This window comes from Chiloscyllium plagiosum, unplaced genomic scaffold (genome assembly GCF_037043375.1).
Source record: "Chiloscyllium plagiosum isolate Xiang-an unplaced genomic scaffold, Cpla_swu_hap1 HiC_scaffold_35, whole genome shotgun sequence".
In the NCBI taxonomy this organism is placed as follows: domain Eukaryota; kingdom Metazoa; phylum Chordata; class Chondrichthyes; order Orectolobiformes; family Hemiscylliidae; genus Chiloscyllium; species Chiloscyllium plagiosum.
In genome coordinates, this window is record NW_028270173.1 from 50,926,996 (window position 1) to 50,950,702 (window position 23,707).

Sequence of the window (23,707 nt, forward strand, 5' to 3'; positions counted from 1 at the left end):
CACAGACACTGGGAGAATGTACAAACTCCACGCAGATACGGGGAGAATGTGCAACCTCCACACAGACACGGGGAGAATGTGCAAACTCCACACAGACACGGGAGAATGTGCAAACTCCACACAGACACGGGGAGAATGTGCAAACTCCACACAGACACGGGGAGAATGTGCAAACAGCACACAGACTCGGGTGGAATATGCAAACTCAAAACAGACACGGGGAGAATTTGCAAATTCCACGCAGACACTGGGAGATTGTGCAACCTCAACACAGACACGGGAGAATGTGCAAACTCCACACAGACACAAGGAGAATTCGGAAACTCCACACAGACACAGGGAGAATGTGCAAACTCCCCACAGACACAGGGAGAATGTGCAAACTCCACACAGACACGGGGACAATATGCAAACTCCACACAGACACAGCGAGAATGTGCAAACTCCACACAGACACAGCGAGAATGTGCAAATGCCACGCAGACGCGGGGAGAATGTGCAAATCAACACAGACACAGGGAGAATGTGCAAATCAACACAGACACAGGGAGAATGTGCAAATTCCACGCAGACACGGGAGAATGTGCAAACTCCACACAGACACGGGGAGAATGTGCAAACTCCACAAAGACACGGGGAGAATGTGCAAACTCCGCACAGACTCAGGGAGAATGTGCACACTCCCCACAGACACAGGGAGAATATGCAGACTCAACACAGACACGGGAGAATGGGCAAACTCCACGCAGACAAGGGAAGAATGTGCTAATCAACACAGACACGGGGAGAATGTGCAAATTCCACGCAGACACAGGGAGAATGTGCAAACTCCACATAGATACGGGGAGAATGTGCTAACTGCACACAGACTCGGGTAGAATGTGCAATCTCCACACAGACACAGGGAGAATGTGCAAATTCCACACAGACACGGGGAGAATGTGCAAACTCCCGACAGACACAGGGAGAATGTGCAAACTCCCGACAGACACAGGGAGAATATGCAATCACCACACAGACACGGGGAGATTGTGCAAACTCCACACAGACACAGGGAGAATGTGCAAACTCCACGCAGACGCAGGGAGAATGCGCAAACACCACACAGACACACGGAGAATGTGCAAACTCCCGACAAACACAGGGAGAATGTGCAAACTCCCGACAGACACAGGGAGAATATGCAATCACCACACAGACACAGGGAGATTGTGCAAACTCCACACAGACACAGGGAGAATGTGCAAACTCCACGCAGACGCAGGGAGAATGCGCAAACACCACACAGACACAGGGAGAATGTGCAAACTCCCCACAGACACAGGAGAATGTGCAAACTCCACGCAGACACGGGCAGAATGTGCAAATCAACACAGACACAGGGAGAATGTGCAAATTCCAAGCAGACGCAGGGAAAACGTGCAAACTCCACACTGACACGGGGAGAATGTGCAAAGTCAACACAGACACAGGGAAAATGTGCAAAATCCACAGAGACACGGGGTGAATGTGCAAACTCCACACAGACACGGGGAGAATGTGCAAACTCCACACAGACACGGGGAGAATGTGCAAACTGCACACAGACTCGGGTGGAATATGCAAACTCAAAACAGACACGGGGAGATTGTGCAAATTCCACGCAGACACTGGGAGAATGTGCAAACTCAACACAGACACGGGGAGAATGTGCAAACTCCACACAGACACAAGGAGAATTCGGAAACTCCACACAGACACAGGGAGAATGTGCAAACTCCCCGCAGACACAGGCAGAATGTGAAAACACCACACAGACACGGGGAGAATGTGCAAACACCACACAGACACAGCGAGAATGTGCAAACTCCACACAGACACAGGGAGAATGTGCTAATCAACACAGACACGGGGAGAATGTGCAAATTCCACGCAGACACAGGGAGAATGTGCAAACTCCACATAGATACGGGGAGAATGTGCTAACTGCACACAGACTCGGGTAGAATGTGCAATCTCCACACAGACACAGGGAGAATGTGCAAATTCCACACAGACACGGGGAGAATGTGCAAACTCCCGACAGACACAGGGAGAATGTGCAAACTCCCGACAGACACAGGGAGAATATGCAATCACCACACAGACACGGGGAGATTGTGCAAACTCCACACAGACACAGGGAGAATGTGCAAACTCCACGCAGACGCAGGGAGAATGCGCAAACACCACACAGACACGGGGAGAATGTGCAAACTCCCGACAGACACAGGGAGAATGTGCAAACTCCCGACAGACACAGGGAGAATATGCAATCACCACACAGACACGGGGAGATTGTGCAAACTCCACACAGACACAGGGAGAATGTGCAAACTCCACGCAGACGCAGGGAGAATGCGCAAACACCACACAGACACAGGGAGAATGTGCAAACTCCCCACAGACACAGGAGAATGTGCAAACTCCACGCAGACACGGGCAGAATGTGCAAATCAACACAGACACAGGGAGAATGTGCAAATTCCAAGCAGACGCAGGGAAAACGTGCAAACTCCACACTGACACGGGGAGAATGTGCAAAGTCAACACAGACACAGGGAAAATGTGCAAAATCCACAGAGACACGGGGTGAATGTGCAAACTCCACACAGACACGGGGAGAATGTGCAAACTCCACACAGACACGGGGAGAATGTGCAAACTGCACACAGACTCGGGTGGAATATGCAAACTCAAAACAGACACGGGGAGATTGTGCAAATTCCACGCAGACACTGGGAGAATGTGCAAACTCAACACAGACACGGGGAGAATGTGCAAACTCCACACAGACACAAGGAGAATTCGGAAACTCCACACAGACACAGGGAGAATGTGCAAACTCCCCGCAGACACAGGCAGAATGTGAAAACACCACACAGACACGGGGAGAATGTGCAAACTCCACACAGACACAGCGAGAATGTGCAAACTCCACACAGACACAGGGAGAATGTGCAAACGCCACGCAGACGCGGGGAGAATGCGCAAACACCACACAGACACAGGGAGAATGTGCAAACTCCATACAGACACGGGAGAATGTGCAAACTCCACACAGACACAGGGAGAATGTGCAAACGCCACGCAGACGCGGGGAGAATGCCCAAACACCACACAGACACAGGGAGAATGTGCAAACTCCATACAGACACGGGAGAATGTGCAAACTCCACGCAGACACGGGGAGTATGTGTAATTTCCATGCAGACACGGGGAGAATGTGCAAACTCCACACAGACATGGGGAGAATGTGCAAACTCCCAACAGACACCAGGAGAATATGCAAACTCCACACAGACACGGTGAGATTGTACAAACTCCACCCAGACACAGGGAGAATGTGCAAACTCCACGCAGACGCAAGAAGAATGCGCAAACTCCACACAGACACAGGGAGAATGTGCAAACTCCCCACAGACACAGGGAGAATGTGCAAACTCCACACAGACACGGGGAGAATATGCAAACTCCACACAGACACAGCGAGAATGTGCAAACTCCACGCAGACACAGCGAGAATGTGCAAATGCCACGCAGACGCGGGGAGAATGTGCAAATCAACACAGACACAGGGAGAATGTGCAAATCAACACAGACACAGGGAGAATGTGCAAATTCCACGCAGACACGGGAGAATGTGCAAACTCCACACAGACACGGGGAGAATGTGCAAACTCCACAAAGACACGGGGAGAATGTGCAAACTCCGCACAGACTCAGGGAGAATGTGCACACTCCCCACAGACACAGGGAGAATATGCAGACTCAACACAGACACGGGAGAATGGGCAAACTCCACGCAGACAAGGGAAGAATGTGCTAATCAACACAGACACGGGGAGAATGTGCAAATTCCACGCAGACACAGGGAGAATGTGCAAACTCCACATAGATACGGGGAGAATGTGCAAACTCCACACAGACATGGGGAGAATGTGCAAACTCAACACAGACACGGGAGAATGGGAAAACTCCACGCAGACATGGGAGGAATGTGCAAATCGACACATACACGGGGAGAATGTGCAAATTCCACGCAGACACAGCGAGAATGTGCAAACTCCACATAGACACGGGGAGAATGTGCAAACTCCACACAGACATGGGGAGAATGTGCAAACTCCACACAGCCACGGGGAGAAAGTGCAAACTCCACACAGACACAGGGAGAATGTGCAAACTCCCAACAGACACCGGGAGAATATGCAAACTCCACACAGACACGGGGAGATTGTGCAAACTCCACACAGACACAGGGAGAATTTGCAAACTCCACGCAGACGCAGGAAGAATGCGCAAACTCCACACAGACACAGGGAGAATGTGCAAACTCCACACAGACATGGGGAGAATGTGCAAACTCCACGCAGACACGGGACAATGTGCAAACTCCACGCAGACAAGGGGGGGAATGTGCAAACTCCACACAGACATGGGGAGAATGTGCAAATTCCACACAGAAATGGGGAGAATGTGCAAACTCCACACAGACATGGGGAGAATGTGCAAACTCCACACAGACAAGGGGAGAATGTGCAATTTCCACACAGCCACAAGGTGCATCCGCAAACTCAACACAGACACGGGGAGAATATAGAAACTCCACACGGACACAGGGAGAACGTGCAAACTGCACACAGACATGTCCAAATACCAGACAGACATGGGGAGAATGTGCAAACTCCACGCAGACACGGGGAGAATGTGCAAACTCCACACAGACACGGGTAGAATGTGCAAAATCGACACAGACACGGGGAGAATGTGCAAACTGCACACAGACTCAGGTGGAATGTGCAAACTCAACACAGACACGGGGAGAATGTGCAAACTCCACACAGACACAGGGAGAATGTGCAAACCCCACACAGACATGGGAAGAATGTGCAAACTCCACGCAGACACGGGAAGAATGTGGAAACTGCACACAGACTCGGGTGGAATGTGCAAACCCAACACAGACACGGGGAGAATGTGCAAACTCCACACAGACACGGGGAGAATTTGCAACATCCACACAGACATGGGAGAATGTGCAAACTCCACACAGACACAGGGAGAATGTGCAAACTCCACGCTGACACGGGCAGAATGTCCAAACTCCACACAGACACGGGGAGAATGTGGAAACTCCACGCAGATACGGGGAGGATGTGCAAATTTCACACTGACACGGGGAGAATGTGCAAAGTCAACACAGACGCAGGGAGAATGTGCAAAATCCACAGAGACACGGGGAGAAGGTGCAAACATCCACACAGACACGGGGAGAATGTGCAAACTCCACACAGACACGGGGAGAATGTGCAAACTGTCCACAGACTCGGGTGGAATATGCAAACTCAAAACAGACATGGTGAGAATGTGCAAACTCCACACAGACACAAGGAGAATTCGGAAACTCCACACAGACACAGGGAGAATGTGCAAACTCCCCACAGACACAGGGAGAATGTGCAAACTCCACAAAGACACGGGGAGAATGTGCAAACTCCACACAGACACAGCGAGAATGTACAAACTCCACTCAGACACAGGGAGAATGTGCAAACGCCACGCAGACGCGGGGAGAATGTGCACACACCACACAGACACAGGAAGAATATGCAAACTCCATACACACACGGGAGAATGTGCAAACTCCACGCAGACACGGGGAGTATGTGTAATTTCCATGCAGACACGGGGAGAATGTGCAAACTCCACACAGACATGGGGAGAATGTGCAAACTCCCAACAGACACCAGGAGAATATGCAAACTCCACACAGACACGGTGAGATTGTACAAACTCCACCCAGACACAGGGAGAATGTGCAAACTCCACGCAGACGCAAGAAGAATGCGCAAACTCCACACAGACACAGGGAGAATGTGCAAACTCCACACAGACATGGGGAGAATGTGCAAACTCCACGCAGACACGGGAGAATGTGAAAACCCCACGCAGACACGGGGGGAACGTGCAAATCAACACAGACAGAGGGAGAATGTGCAAACTCCACATAGACACGGGGAGAATGTGCAAACTCCACACAGACATGGGGAGAATGTACAAACTCCACATAGACACTGGGAGAATGTGCAAACTCCACACAGAAACGGGGAGAATGTGCTAACTGCACACAGACTCGGGTAGAATGTGCAATCTCCACACAGACACAGGGAGAATGTGCAAATTCCACACAGACACGGGGAGAATGTGCAAACTCCCGACAGACACAGGGAGAATGTGCAAACTCCCGACAGACACAGGGAGAATATGCAATCACCACACAGACACGGGGAGATTGTGCAAACTCCACACAGACACAGGGAGAATGTGCAAACTCCACGCAGACGCAGGGAGAATGCGCAAACACCACACAGACACACGGAGAATGTGCAAACTCCCCACAGACACAGGAGAATGTGCAAACTCCACGCAGACACGGGCAGAATGTGCAAATCAACACAGACACAGGGAGAATGTGCAAATTCCAAGCAGACGCAGGGAAAACGTGCAAACTCCACACTGACACGGGGAGAATGTGCAAAGTCAACACAGACACAGGGAAAATGTGCAAAATCCACAGAGACGCGGGGTGAATGTGCAAACTCCACACAGACACGGGGAGAATGTGCAAACTCCACACAGACACGGGGAGAATGTGCAAACTGCACACAGACTCGGGTGGAATATGCAAACTCAAAACAGACACGGGGAGATTGTGCAAATTCCACGCAGACACTGGGAGAATGTGCAAACTCCACACAGACACGGGAGAATGTGCAAACTCCACGCAGACACGGGGAGAATGTGAAAATCAACACAGACACAGGCAGAATGTGCAAACTCCACGCAGACACGGGGAGAATGTGCAAACTCCACATTGACACGGGGAGAATGTGCAAAGTCAACACAGACACAGGGAAAATGTGCAAAATCCGCAGAGACACGGGGTGAATGTGCAAACTCCACACAGACACGGGGAGAATGTGCAAACTCCACACAGACACGGGGAGAATGTGCAAACTGCACACAGACTCGGGTGAAATATGCAAACTCAAAACAGACACGGGGAGAATTTGCAAATTCCACGCAGACACTGGGAGATTGTGCAAACTCAACACAGACACGGGAGAATGTGCAAACTCCACACAGACACAGGGAGAATGTGCAAACTCCCCACAGACACAGGGAGAATGTGCAAACTCCACACAGACACGGGGAGAATGTGCAAACTCCACACAGACACAGCGAGAATGTGCAAACTCCACACAGACACAGCGAGAATGTGCAAACGCCACGCAGACGCGGGGAGAATGTGCAAATCAACACAGACACAGGGAGAATGTGCAAATCAACACAGACACAGGGAGAATGTGCAAATTCCACGCAGACACGGGAGAATGTGCAAACTCCACACAGACACGGGGAGAATGTGCAAACTCCACAAAGACACGGGGAGAATGTGCAAACTCCGCACAGACTCAGGGAGAATGTGCACACTCCCCACAGACACAGGGAGAATATGCAGACTCAACACAGACACGGGAGAATGGGCAAACTCCACGCAGACAAGGGAAGAATGTGCTAATCAACACAGACACGGGGAGAATGTGCAAATTCCACGCAGACACAGGGAGAATGTGCAAACTCCACATAGATACGGGGAGAATGTGCAAACTCCACACAGACATGGGGAGAATGTGCAAACTCAACACAGACACGGGAGAATGGGAAAACTCCACGCAGACACGGGAGGAATGTGCAAATCAACACATACACGGGGAGAATGTGCAAATTCCACGCAGACACAGCGAGAATGTGCAAACTCCACATAGACACGGGGAGAATGTGCAAACTCCACACAGACATGGGGAGAATGTGCAAACTCCACACAGCCACGGGGAGAAAGTGCAAACTCCACACAGACACAGGGAGAATGTGCAAACTCCCAACAGACACCGGGAGAATATGCAAACTCCACACAGACACGGGGAGATTGTGCAAACTCCACACAGACACAGGGAGAATTTTCAAACTCCACGCAGACGCAGGAAGAATGCGCCAACTCCACACAGACACAGGGAGAATGTGCAAACTCCACACAGACATGGGGAGAATGTGCAAACTCCACGCAGACACGGGACAATGTGCAAACTCCACGCAAACAAGGGGGGGAATGTGCAAACTCCACACAGACACGGGGAGAATGTGCGAACTCCACACAGACACGGGGAGAATGTGCAAACTGCACACAGACACGGGGAGAATGTGCAAACTCCACGCAGACGCAGGGAGAATGCGCAAACACCACACAGACACAGGGAGAATGTGCAAACTCCACGCAGACATGGGGAGAATGTGCAAACTCCACACAGACACGGGGAGAATGTGCAAACTCCACACAGACACAGGGAGAATGTGCATACTCCCAACAGACACCGGGAGAATATGGAAACTCCACACAGACACGGGGAGATTGTGCAAACTCCACACAGACACAGGGAGAATTTGCAAACTCCACGCAGACGCAGGAAGAATGCGCAAACTCCACACAGACACAGGGAGAATGTGCAAACTCCACACAGACATGGGGAGAATGTGCAAACTCCACGCAGACACGGGACAATGTGCAAACTCCACGCAGACAAGGGGGGGAATGTGCAAACTCCACACAGACACGGGGAGAATGTGCGAACTCCCCACAGACACAGGGAGAATGTGCAAACTCCACGCAGACGCAGGGAGAATGCGCAAACACCACACAGACAAGGGGGGGGAATGTGCAAACTCCACACAGACACGGGGAGAATGTGCAAACTGCACACAGACACAGGGAGAATGTGCAAACTCCATGCAGACGCAGGGAGAATGCGCAAACACCACGCAGACACTGGGAGAATGTGCAAACACCACGCAGACATGGGGAGAATGTGCAAACTCCACGCAGACATGGGGAGAATGTGCAAATTCCACGCAGACACAGGGAGAAAGTGCAAACTCCACATAGATACGGGGAGAATGTGCAAACGCAACACAGACACGGGAGAATGGGAAAACTCCACGCAGACACGGGAGGAATGTGCAAATCAACACATACACGGGGAGAATGTGCAAATTCCACGCAGACACAGCGAGAATGTGCAAACTCCACATAGACACGGGGAGAATGTGCAAACTCCACACAGACATGGGGAGAATGTGCAAACTCCACACAGACACGGGGAGAAAGTGCAAACTCCACACAGACACAGGGAGAATGTGCAAACTCCCAACAGACAACGGGAGAATATGCAAACTCCAAACAGACACGGGGAGATTGTGCAAACTCCACACAGACACAGGGAGAATTTGCAAACTCCACGCAGACGCAGGAAGAATGCGCAAACTCCACACAGACACAGGGAGAATGTGCAAACTCCACACAGACATGGGGAGAATGTGCAAACTCCACGCAGACACGGGACAATGTGCAAACTCCACGCAGACAAGGGGGGGAATGTGCAAACTCCACACAGACACGGGGAGAAAGTGCGAACTCCACACAGACACGGGGAGAATGTGCAAACTGCACACAGACATGGGGAGAATGTGCAAACTCCACGCAGACGCAGGGAGAATGCGCAAACACCACACAGACACAGGGAGAATGTGCAAACTCCGCGCAGACATGGGGAGAATGTGCAAACTCCACACAGACACGGGGAGAATGTGCAAACTCCACACAGACACAGGGAGAATGTGCAAACACCACACAGACACGGGGAGAATGTGCGAACTCCACGCAGACGCAGGAAGAATGCGCAAACTCCACACAGACACAGGGAGAATGTGTCAACTCCACACAGACATGGGGAGAATGTGCAAACTTCACACAGACACGGGAGAATGTGCAATTTCCATGCAGACACGGGGGGAATGTGCAAACTCCACACAGACACGGGGAGAATGTGCGAACTCCACACAGACACGGGGAGAATGTGCAAATTGCTCACAGACACAGGGAGAATGTGCAAACTCCACGCAGACGCAGGGAGAATGCGCAAACACCACACAGACACAGGGAGAATGTGCAAACTCCACACAGACATGGGGAGAATGTGCAAACTCCACGCAGACACGGGAGAATGTGCAAACTCCACGCAGACACGGGGAGAATGTGCGAACTCCACACAGACACAGGGAGAATGTGCAAACTGCACTCAGACACGGGGAGAATGTGCAAACTCCACTCAGACGCAGGGAGAATGCGCAAACACCACACAGACACAGGGAGATTGTGCAAACTCCACACAGACATGGGGAGAATGTGCAAACTCCCGACAGACACGGGGAGAATGTGCAAACTCCACACAGACACAGCGAGAAGTGCAAACTCCACACAGACACAGGGTGAATGTGCAAACGCCACGCAGACGCGGGGAGAATGTGCAAATCAGCACAGACACAGGGAGAATGTGCAAATCAACATAGACACAGCGAGAATGTGCAAATTCCACGCAGACACGGGAGAATGTGCAAACTCCACACAGACACGGGGAGAATGTGCAAACTCCACACAGATACGCGGAGAATGTGCAAACTCCACACAGACACAGGGAGAATGTGCAAACTCCACACAGGCACAGGGAGAATGTGCACACTCCCCACAGACACAGGGAGAATATGCAAACTGAACACAGACACGGGAGAATGTGCAAACTGCACGCAGACACGGGAAGAATGTGCAAATCAACACAGACACGGGGAGAATGTGCAAATTCCATGCAGACACGGGGAGAATGTGCAAACTCAACACAGACAGAGGGAGAATGTGCCAACTCCACATAGACACGGGGAGAATGTGCAAACTCCACACAGACATGGGGAGAATGTGCAAACTCCACACAGACACGGGGAGAATGTGTGAACTCCACACAGACACGGGGAGAATGTGCAAACTGCACACAGACTCGGGTGGAATGTGCAATCTCCACACAGACACAGGGAGAATGTGCAAACTCCACACAGACACGGGGAGATTGTGCAAATTCCACACAGACACAAGGAGAAAGTGCAAACTCCACGCAGACGCAGGAAGTATGCGCAAACTCCACACAGACATGGGGGAATGTGCAAACTCCACACAGACATGGGGAGAATGTGCGAACTCCACACAGACACGGGGAGAATGTGCAAACTGGACACAGACACGGGGAGAATTTGCAAACTCCACGCAGACGCATGGAGAATGCGCAAACACCACACAGACACAGGGAGAATGTGCAAACTCCACACAGACATGGGGAGAATGTGCAAACTCCACGCAGACACGGGAGAATGTGCAAACCCCACGCAGACACGGGGAGAATGTGCGAACTCCACACAGACACGGGGAGAATGTGCAAACTGCACTCAGACACGGGGAGAATGTGCAAACTCTACACAGACATGGGGAGAATGTGCAAACTCCCGACAGACGCAGGGAGAATATGCAAACTCCACACAGACACGGGGAGATTGTGCAAACTCCACCCAGACACAGGGAGAATGTGCAAACTCCACACAGACACAGGGAGAATGTGCAAACTCCACACAGACACGGGGAGAATGTGCAAACTCCACACAGACGCAGGTAGAATGTGCAAATTCCACACAGACACAGGGAGAATGCGCAAGCTCCACGCAGACACGGGCAGAATGTGCAAACACCACACAGACACGGGGAGAATGTGCAAACTCCACACAGACTCGTGTGGAATGTGCAAACTCAACACAGACACGGGCAGAATGTGCAAACTCCACACAGACACGGGTAGAATGTGCAAACCCCACACAGACACAGTGAGAATGTGCAAACTCCACACAGATACGGGGAGAATGTGCAAACTCCACACAGACACAGGGAGAATGTGCAAACTCCCCGCAGACACAGGGAGAATGTGCAAATCCACATAGACACGGGGAGAATGTGCAAACGCCACACAGACATGGGGAGAATGTGCAAACTCCACATAGACATGGGGAGAATGTGCAAACTCCACGCAGACACGGGGAGATGTGCAAACTGCACACAGACTCGGGTGGAATGTCCAATCTCCACACAGACACAGGGAGAATGTGCAAACTCCACACAGACACGGGGAGAATGTGCAAACTCCACGCAGACACAGGGAGAATGTGCAAACACCACACAGACACGGGGAGATTGTGCAGACTCCACACAGACACAAGGAGAATGTGCAAACTCCACGCAGACGCAGGAAGAATGCGCAAACTCCACACAGACACAGGGAGAATGTGCAAACTCCACACAGACATGGGGAGAATGTGCAAACTCCACGCAGACACGGGAGAATGTGCAAACTCGATGCAGACACGGGGAGAATGTGCAAACTCCACACAGACACGGGGAGAATGTGCGAACTCCCCGCAGACACAGGGAGAATGTGCAAACTCCACGCAGACACAGGGAGAATGCGCAAACACAACACAGACACAGGGAGAATGCGCAAACTCCACACAGACATGGGGAGAATGTGCAAACTCCACGCAGACACGGGAGAATGTGCAAACTCCACGCAGACACGGGGAGAATGTGCGATCTCCACATAGACACGGGGAGAATGTGCAAACTGCACTCAGACACGGGGAGAATGTGCAAACTCCACTCAGACACAGCGAGAATGTGCAAATCAACACAGACTCAGGGAGAATGTGCAAATCAACACAGACACAGCGAGAATGTGCAAATTCCACGCAGACACGTGAGAATGTGCAAACTCCCGACAGACACGGGGAGAATGTGCAAACGCCACACAGACACAGGGAGAATGTGCAAACGCCACGCAGAGGCGGGGAGAATATGCAAACCAACACAGACACAGGGAGAATGTGCAAATCAACATAGACACAGCAAGAATGTGCAAACTCCACACAGACACAGGGAGAATGTGCAAACTCCACGCAGACGCAGGGACAATGCGCAAACACCACACAGACACAGCGAGAATGTGCAAATCAACACAGACTCAGGGAGAATGTGCAAATCAACGCAGACACAGCGAGAATGTGCAAATTCCACGCAGACACGTGAGAATGTGCAAACTCCACACAGACACGGGGAGAATGTGCAAACTCCACACAGACACAGGGCGAATGTGCAAACTCCACACAGACACAGGGAGAATGTGCAAACTCCACACAGGCACAGGGAGAATGTGCACACTCCCCACAGACACAGGAAGAATACGCAAACTCAACAGAGACACGGCAGAATGTGCAAACTCCACGCAGACACGGGGAGAATGTGTTAATTCCATGCAGACACGGGGAGAATGTGCAAACTCAACACAGACAGAGGGAGAATGTGCAAACTCCACATAGACACGGGGAGAATGTGCAAACTCCACACAGACATGGGGAGATTGTGCAAACTCCACACAGACACGGGGAGAATGTGTGAACTCCACACAGACACGGGGAGAATTTGCAAACTGCACACAGACTCGGGTGGAATGTGCAATCTCCACACAGACACAGGGAGAATGTGCAAACTCCACACAGACACGGGGAGATTGTGCATACTCCACACAGACACAAGGAGAATGTGCAAACTCCACGCAGACGCAGGAAGAATGCGCAAACTCCACACAGACACAGGGAGAATGTGCAAACTCCACACAGACATGGGGAGAATGTGCAAACTCCACGCAGACACGGGAGAATGTGCAAACCCCACACAGACACGGGGAGAATGTGCGAACTCCACACAGACACGGGTAGAATGTGCAAACTGCACACAGACACGGGGAGAATTTGCAAACTCCACGCAGACGCAGGGAGAATGCGCAAACACCACACAGACACGGGGAGATTGTGCAAACTCCACACAGACACGGGATAATGTGCAAACTCCACGCAGACACGGGGAGAATGTGCGAACTCCACACAGACACGGGGAGAATGTGCAAACTGCACTCAGACACGGGGAGAATGTGCAAACTCCACACAGACACGGGGAGAATGTGCAAACTGCACTCACATACGGGGAGAATGTGCAAACTCTACGCAGACGCAGGGAGAATGCGCAAACACCACACAGACACAGGGAGAATGTGCAAACTCCACACAGACATGGGGAGAATGTGCAAACTCCCGACAGACACAGGGAGAATATGCAACCTCCACACAGACACGGGGAGATTGTGCAAACTCCACACAGACACAGGGAGAATGTGCAAACTCCACGCAGACGCAGGGAGAATGCGCAAACACCACAGAGACACAGCGAGAATGTGCAAATCAACACAGACTCAGGGAGAATGTGCAAATCAACACAGACACAGCGAGAATGTGCAAATTCCACGCAGACACGTGAGAATGTGCAAACTCCAGACAGACACGGGGAGAATGTGCAAACTCCACACAGACACGGGGAGAATGTGCAAACTCCACACAGACACAGGGAGAATGTGCAAACTCCACACAGGCACAGGGAGAATGTGCACACTCCCCACAGACACAGGGAGAATATGCAAACTCAACACAGACACGGCAGAATGTGCAAACTCCACGCAGACACGGGGAGAATGTGTTAATTCCATGCAGACACGGGGAGAATGTGCAAACTCAACACAGACAGAGGGAGAATGTGCAAACTCCACATAGACACGGGGAGAATGTGCAAACTCCACACAGACATGGGGAGAATGTGCAAACTCCACACAGACACGGGGAGAATGTGTGAAAACCACACAGACACGGGGAGAATGTGCAAACTGCACACAGACACGGGTGGAATGTGCAATCTCCACACAGACACAGGGAGAATGTGTAAACTCCACACAGACACGGGGAGATTGTGCAAACTCCACACAGACACAAGGAGAATGTGCAAACTCCACGCAGCCGCAGGGAGAATGCGCAAACACCACACAGACACAGGGAGAATGTGCAAACTCCACACAGACATGGGGAGAATGTGCAAACTCCACGCAGACACGGGAGAATGTGAAAACCCCACACAGACACGGGGAGAATGTGCAAACTCCACACAGACATGGGGAGAATGTGCAAACTCCACGCAGACACGGGAGAATGTGCAAACTCCACGCAGACACGGGGAGAATGTGCGAACTCCACACAGACACGGGGAGAATGTGCAAACTGCACTCAGACACGGGGAGAATGTGCAAACTCCACGCAGACGCAGGGAGAATGCGCTAACGCCACACAGACACAGGGAGAATGTGAAAACTCCACACAGACATGGGGAGAATGTGCAAACTCCCGACAGACAGAGGGAGAATATGCAAACTCCACACAGACACGGGGAGATTGTGCAAACTCCACACAGACACAGGGAGAATGTGCAAACTCCACGCAGACGCAGGGAGAATGCGCAAACACCACACAGACACAGCAAGAATGTGCAAACTCCACAACGACACAGGGAGAATGTGCAAAATCAACACAGACACAGGGAGAACGTGCAAACTCCAAGCAGACACAGGGAGAATGTGCAAACTCCACGCAGACGCAGGTAGAATGTGCAAACTCCACACAGACACAGGGAGAATGTGCAAACTCTACACAGACACGGGCAGAATGTGCAAACTCTACACAGACACGGGGAGAATGTGCAAACCCCACACAGACAGAGGGAGAATGTGCAAACTCCACACAGACACGGGGAGAATGTGCAAACCCCACACAGACAGAGGGAGAATGTGCAAACTCCACACAGACACGGGGAGAATGTGCAAACTCCACACAGACTCGTGTGGAATGTGCAAACTCAACACAGACACGGGCAGAATGTGCAAACTCCACACAGACACGTGGAGAATGTGCAAACCCCATACAGACACAGTGAGAATGTGCAAACTCCACACTGATACGGGGAGAATGTGCAAACTCCACACAGACACAGGGAGAATGTGCAATTCCACATAGACACGGGGAGAATGTGCAAACGCCACACAGACACGGGGAGAATGTGCAAACTCCACACAGACACGGGGAGATGTGCAAACTGCACACAGACTCGGGTGGAATGTCCAATCTCCACACAGACATGGGGAGAATGTGCAAACTCCACACAGACACGGGGAGATGTGCAAACTGCACACAGACTCGGGTGGAATGTCCAATCTCCACACAGACACAGGGAGAATGTGCAAACTCCACACAGACACAGGGAGAATGTGCAAACTCCCGACAGACACAGGTAGAATATGCAAACTCCACACAGACACAGGGAGAATGTGCAAACTCCACACAGACACAGGGAGAATGTGCAAACTCCACGCAGACGCAGGGAGAATGTGCAAACTCCACGCAGACATGGGGAGAATATGCAAATCAACACAGACACGGGGAGAATGTGCAAATTCCACGCAAACACTGGGAGAATGTGCAAACTCAACACAGACAGAGGGAGAATGTACAAACTCCACATAGACACGGGGAGAATGTGCAAACTCCACACAGACATGGGGAGAATGTGCAAACTCCACACAGACACGGGGAGACTGTGCGAACTCCACACAGACACGGGGAGAATGTGCAAACTGCACACAGACTCGGGTGGAATGTGCAATCTCCACACAGACACAGGGAGAATGTGCAAACTCCACGCAGACGCAGGGAGAATGCGCAAACTCCACACAGACACAGAGAGAATGTGCAAACTCCACACAGACATGGGGAGAATGTGCAAACTCCACACAGACACAGGGAGAATGTGCAAACTCCACACAGACACGGGGAGAATGTGCAAACTCCACGCATTCGCAGGGAGAATGTGCAAACTCCACACAGACACGGGGAGAATGTGCAAACTCCACGCAGACGCAGGGAGAATGCGCTAACGCCACACAGACACAGGGAGAATGTGAAAACTCCACACAGACATGGGGAGAATGTGCAAACTCCCGACAGACAGAGGGAGAATATGCAAACTCCACACAGACACGGGGAGATTGTGCAAACTCCACACAGACACAGGGAGAATGTGCAAACTCCACGCAGACGCAGGGAGAATGCGCAAACACCACACAGACACAGCAAGAATGTGCAAACTCCACACCGACACAGGGAGAATGTGCAAAATCAACACAGACACAGGGAGGACGTGCAAACTCCAGGCAGACACAGGGAGAATGTGCAAACTCCACGCAGACGCAGGTAGAATGTGCAAACTCCACACAGACACAGGGAGAATGTGCAAACTCTACACAGACACGGGCAGAATGTGCAAACTCTACACAGACACGGGGAGAATGTGCAAACCCCACACAGACAGAGGGAGAATGTGCAAACTCCACACAGACACGGGGAGAATGTGCAAACCCCACACAGACAGAGGGAGAATGTGCAAACTCCACACAGACACGGGGAGAATGTGCAAACTCCACACAGACTCGTGTGGAATGTGCAAACCCCACACAGACACAGTGAGAATGTGCAAACTCCACACTGATACGGGGAGAATGTGCAAACTCCACACAGACACAGGGAGAATGTGCAATTCCACATAGACACGGGGAGAATGTGCAAACGCCACACAGACACGGGGAGAATGTGCAAACTCCACACAGACACGGGGAGATTGTGCAAATCAACACAGACTCAGGGAGAATGTGCAAATCAACACAGACACAGCGAGAATGTGCAAATTCCACGCAGACACGTGAGAATGTGCAAACACCAGACAGACACGGGGAGAATGTGCAAACTCCACACAGACACGGGGAGAATGTGCAAACTCCACACAGACACAGGGAGAATGTGCAAACTCCACACAGGCACAGGGAGAATGTGCACACTCCCCACAGACACAGGGAGAATATGCAAACTCAACACAGACACGGCAGAATGTGCAAACTCCACGCAGACACGGGGAGAATGTGTTAATTCCATGCAGACACGGGGAGAATGTGCAAACTCAACACAGACAGAGGGAGAATGTGCAAACTCCACATAGACACGGGGAGAATGTGCAAACTCCACACAGACATGGGGAGAATGTGCAAACTCCACACAGACACGGGGAGAATGTGTGAAAACCACACAGACACGGGGAGAATGTGCAAACTGCACACAGACACGGGTGGAATGTGCAATCTCCACACAGACACAGGGAGAATGTGTAAACTCCACACAGACACGGGGAGATTGTGCAAACTCCACACAGACACAAGGAGAATGTGCAAACTCCACGCAGCCGCAGGGAGAATGCGCAAACACCACACAGACACAGGGAGAATGTGCAAACTCCACACAGACATGGGGAGAATGTGCAAACTCCACGCAGACACGGGAGAATGTGCAAACCCCACACAGACACGGGGAGAATGTGCAAACTGCACACAGACACGGGGAGAAATTGCAAACTCCACGCAGACGCAGGGAGAATGCGCAAACACCACACAGACACAGGGAGAATGTGCAAACTCCACACAGACATGGGGAGAATGTGCAAACTCCACGCAGACACGGGAGAATGTGCAAACTCCACGCAGACACGGGGAGAATGTGCGAACTCCACACAGACACGGGGAGAATGTGCAAACTGCACTCAGACACGGGGAGAATGTGCAAACTCCACGCAGACGCAGGGAGAATGCGCTAACGCCACACAGACACAGGGAGAATGTGAAAACTCCACACAGACATGGGGAGAATGTGCAAACTCCCGACAGACAGAGGGAGAATATGCAAACTCCACACAGACACGGGGAGATTGTGCAAACTCCACACAGACACAGGGAGAATGTGCAAACTCCACGCAGACGCAGGGAGAATGCGCAAACACCACACAGACACAGCAAGAATGTGCAAACTCCACACCGACACAGGGAGAATGTGCAAAATCAACACAGACACAGGGAGAACGTGCAAACTCCACACAGACACGTGGAGAATGTGCAAACCCCACACAGACACAGTGAGAATGTGCAAACTCCACACTGATACGGGGAGAATGTGCAAACTCCACACAGACACAGGGAGAATGTGCAATTCCACATAGACACGGGGAGACTGTGCGAACACCACACAGACACAGGGAGAATGTGCAAACTCCACACAGACATGGGGAGAATGTGCAAACTCCACGCAGACTCGTGTGGAATGTGCAAACTCAACACAGACACGGGCAGAATGTGCAAACTCCACACAGACACGTGGAGAATGTGCAATCCCCACACAGACACAGTGAGAATGTGCAAACTCCACACTGATACGGGGAGAATGTGCAAACTCCACACATACACAGGGAGAATGTGCAATTCCACATAGACACGGGGAGACTGTGCGAACACCACACAGACACAGGGAGAATGTGCAAACTCCACACAGACATGGGGAGAATGTGCAAACTCCACGCAGACACGGGAGAATGTGCAAACCCCACACAGACACGGGGAGAATGTGCGAACTCCACACAGACACGGGGAGAATGTGCAAACTGCACACAGACACGGGGAGAAATTGCAAACTCCACGCAGACGCAGGGAGAATGCGCAAACACCACACAGACACAGGGAGAATGTGCAAACTCCACACAGACATGGGGAGAATGTGCAAACTCCACGCAGACACGGGAGAATGTGCAAACTCCACGCAGACACGGGGAGAATGTGCGAACTCCACACAGACACGGGGAGAATGTGCAAACTGCACTCAGACACGGGGAGAATGTGCAAACTCCACGCAGACGCAGGGAGAATGCGCTAACGCCACACAGACACAGGGAGAATGTGAAAACTCCACACAGACATGGGGAGAATGTGCAAACTCCCGACAGACAGAGGGAGAATATGCAAACTCCCACAGACACGGGGAGATTGTGCAAACTCCACACAGACACAGGGAGAATGTGCAAACTCCACGCAGACGCAGGGAGAATGCGCAAACACCACACAGACACAGCAAGAATGTGCAAACTCCACACCGACACAGGGAGAATGTGCAAAATCAACACAGACACAGGGAGAACGTGCAAACTCCAGGCAGACACAGGGAGAATGTGCAAACTCCACGCAGACGCAGGTAGAATGTGCAAACTCCACACAGACACAGGGAGAATGTGCAAACTCTACACAGACACGGGCAGAATGTGCAAACTCTACACAGACACGGGGAGAATGTGCAAACCCCACACAGACAGAGGGAGAATATGCAAACTCCACACAGACACGGGGAGAATGTGCAAACCCCACACAGACAGAGGGAGAATGTGCAAACTCCACACAGACACGGGGAGAATGTGCAAACTCCACACAGACTCGTGTGGAATGTGCAAACTCAACACAGACACGGGCAGAATGTGCAAACTCCACACAGACACGTGGAGAATGTGCAAACCCCACACAGACACAGTGAGAATGTGCAAACTCCACACTGATACGGGGAGAATGTGCAAACTCCACACAGACACAGGGAGAATGTGCAATTCCACATAGACACGGGGAGAATGTGCAAACGCCACACAGACACGGGGAGAATGTGCAAACTCCACACAGACACGGGGAGATGTGCAAACTGCACACAGACTCGGGTGGAATGTCCAATCTCCACACAGACATGGGGAGAATGTGCAAACTCCACACAGACACGGGGAGATGTGCAAACTGCACACAGACTCGGGTGGAATGTCCAATCTCCACACAGACACAGGGAGAATGTGCAAACTCCACACAGACACAGGGAGAATGTGCAAACTCCCGACAGACACAGGTAGAATATGCAAACTCCACACAGACACAGGGAGAATGTGCAAACTCCACGCAGACGCAGGGAGAATGTGCAAACTCCACGCAGACATGGGGAGAATATGCAAATCAACACAGACACGGGGAGAATGTGCAAATTCCACGCAAACACTGGGAGAATGTGCAAACTCAACACAGACAGAGGGAGAATGTACAAACTCCACATAGACACGGGGAGAATGTGCAAACTCCACACAGACATGGGGAGAATGTGCAAACTCCACACAGACACGGGGAGACTGTGCGAACTCCACACAGACACGGGGAGAATGTGCAAACTGCACACAGACTCGGGTGGAATGTGCAATCTCCACACAGACACAGGGAGAATGTGCAAACTCCACGCAGACGCAGGGAGAATGCGCAAACTCCACACAGACACAGGGAGAATGTGCAAACTCCACACAGACATGGGGAGAATGTGCAAACTCCACACAGACACAGGGAGAATGTGCAAACTCCACACAGACACGGGGAGAATGTGCAAACTCCACGCATTCGCAGGGAGAATGTGCAAACTCCACACAGACACAGGGAGAATGTGCAAACTCCACACAGACACGGGAAGAATGTGCAAACTCCACACAGACACGGGGAGAATGTGCAAACTCCACACAGACACAGGGAGAATGTGCAAACTCCACGCCGACGCAGGGAGAATGTGCAAACTCCACACAGACACGGGGAGAATGAGCAAACTCCACACAGACATGTGGAGAATGTGCAAACCCCACACAGACACAGGGAGTGTGTGCAAACTCCACACAGACACAGGGAGAAGGTGCAAACCCCACACAGACACAGGGAGAGTGAGCAAACCCCACACAGACACAGGAAGAATGTGCAAACCCCACACAAACATGGGGAGAATGTTTAAACTCCACACAGACACAGGGAGAATGTGCAAACTCCACACAGACACAGGGCGAATGTGCAAACTCCAAACAGACACAGGGAGAATATGCAAACTAACCACAGCCACAGGGAGAATGCGCAAACTCCGCACAGACAGTTGCTTGTGGATGGGATTAAACCAGGGTCACTAGCATGGTGAGGCATTGGTGCTAACCACTGAGAAACCATGCCACCCCACTCTCTTTGTCTCTCTCTCTCTCTCTCTCTCTCCCTTCCATGTCACCTTCTACTGTTCTTGCTAAAGCATCTCGCTAACAATGTCGGAACTCAAGAGGTGGGAGTGGAACTGACTAGTTGAAACCCTTGAGCCTGCTCCACCATTTAATATGATGAAAACTAATCTCATCTCAGCTTCAACCCCACTTTCCTTCTCACTCTCCATATCCCTTCAACTCATTGCTAATTAAAAATCTGTCTATCTCCTCCTTAACTTTCATCAATCTCCTGGTATCCACCACCCTCTGGGCTAATCAATTCACAACACTTCCTCCTCATTACTCTTTTAAATTGGATACCTCTTAGTTTCAATTTTATATCATTCTCCCATGGGAATTGGGCATCGCTGTCTGGGCCCAGCAGTCACTGCCCGTCCCTAGTTGCCCCCTTCTGAAGATGGTGGTGAGCTGCCTTCTTGAATCACTGCTGCCCACCTGCTGTGGGGAGGGAACTCCAGGATTTTGACCAGTGACAGTGAAGGAACAGCGATATATCTTCACAGTGTTGGAATGGGCCATTCAGCCCAACAGGTCTACACCAACCCTTCTAACAGCATCCTACCTAGACCCGTGGTGGCTCAGTGGTTAGCACTGCTGCCTCACAACACCAGGGACCCAGGTTCAATTCCAGCCGTGAGCGACTGTCTGTATAGTTTGCACATTCTCTCTGTGTCTACGTGATTTCCTCCAGGTGCTCAGGTTTCCTCCCACAGTCCAAATATGTGCAGGTCAGGTTAATTGGCCATTCTAAATTGCCCATAGTGTTAGGTGCATTAGTCAGAGGGAAATGGGTCTGGCTGGGTTACTCTTTGGAGGGTCGGTGTGGACTTGTTGGGCCAAGTACATTCAAGTCGTCATTGGACAAGCATATGGACGGACATGGAATAGTGTAGGTTAGATGGGCTTCAGATTGGTCTGACAGGTCGGCGCAACATTGAGGGCTGAAGAGCCTGTACTGTGTTGTAATGTTCTATCTTGCAGATAGTACACACTACTGCTACTGAGCATCGGTGGTGGAGGAAGTGGATGCTTGCGGATGTGGTGCCAAACAAGCGAGGGCTGCTTTGTCCTGGATGCTGTCAAGCTTCTTGAGTGTTGTTGGAGCTGCACCCATCCAGGCAAGTGGGGAGTATTCCATCACACTCCTGACTTGCACTTTGTAGGTGGTGGACAGGCTTTGGGGACTCAAGAGATGCGTTACTCGTCAGAATATTCCTAGCCTCTGACCTGTTCTTGTAGCCGCTGTGTTTATGTGGTAAGTCCAGTTGACTGTCTGGTCAATGATAACCCCCAGGATGTTGATAGTGGGGGATTCAGTGAGGGTGACACCATTGAATGTGAAGGGGCGTGGTTAGATTGTCTCGCATTGGTGATGGTCATAGCCTGGCATTTGTGTGGTGTGAATGTTATTTGTCACTTGTCAGCCCAAATCTTGTAAACCAGGGGAGGGAGGGAGAGAAAGTTACCCTGTACCATCAATTTGGCACCATCTGCAAATTTACAAACCATATCTCCGAAATTCACATCCACATCATTGAGAGAAATGATGTCAAGCCATGACCTAAATGAGCGGTGGGGCAGCATCTACAGGCTGAATGGTCTACTCTTGTTGCTATCTTGTGAGGGGACCATTGTAACTGTGCAGGCAGCTGGGGTGAATATCTTCCTTAATGCTGGAAAACGGTCAGCTCCAGTCACAGTCAGCTCCACAGACCGGAGCAGATCGACCACTGCCTCCCTCTGCTGGAGTGACCCCTGCACTGCCCATAACGGCCAGTTGAAGGTCCAGCACAAAAACAAGTGAAA

The 23,707-nt window shown here is 51.4% G+C and overlaps 1 protein-coding gene and 1 pseudogene across 1 annotated transcript in view; both read left to right on the forward strand.

Moving 5' to 3' along the window:
- The window catches only part of LOC148140844 (uncharacterized), a 265,345-nt pseudogene extending 242,225 nt beyond the window's left edge, over positions 1-23,120 (forward strand).
- LOC122547123 (class I histocompatibility antigen, F10 alpha chain-like) overlaps positions 1-23,707 on the forward strand; it is a 929,735-nt gene that overhangs the window by 731,055 nt on the left and 174,973 nt on the right. The gene's annotated exons all lie outside the window — the stretch shown is intronic.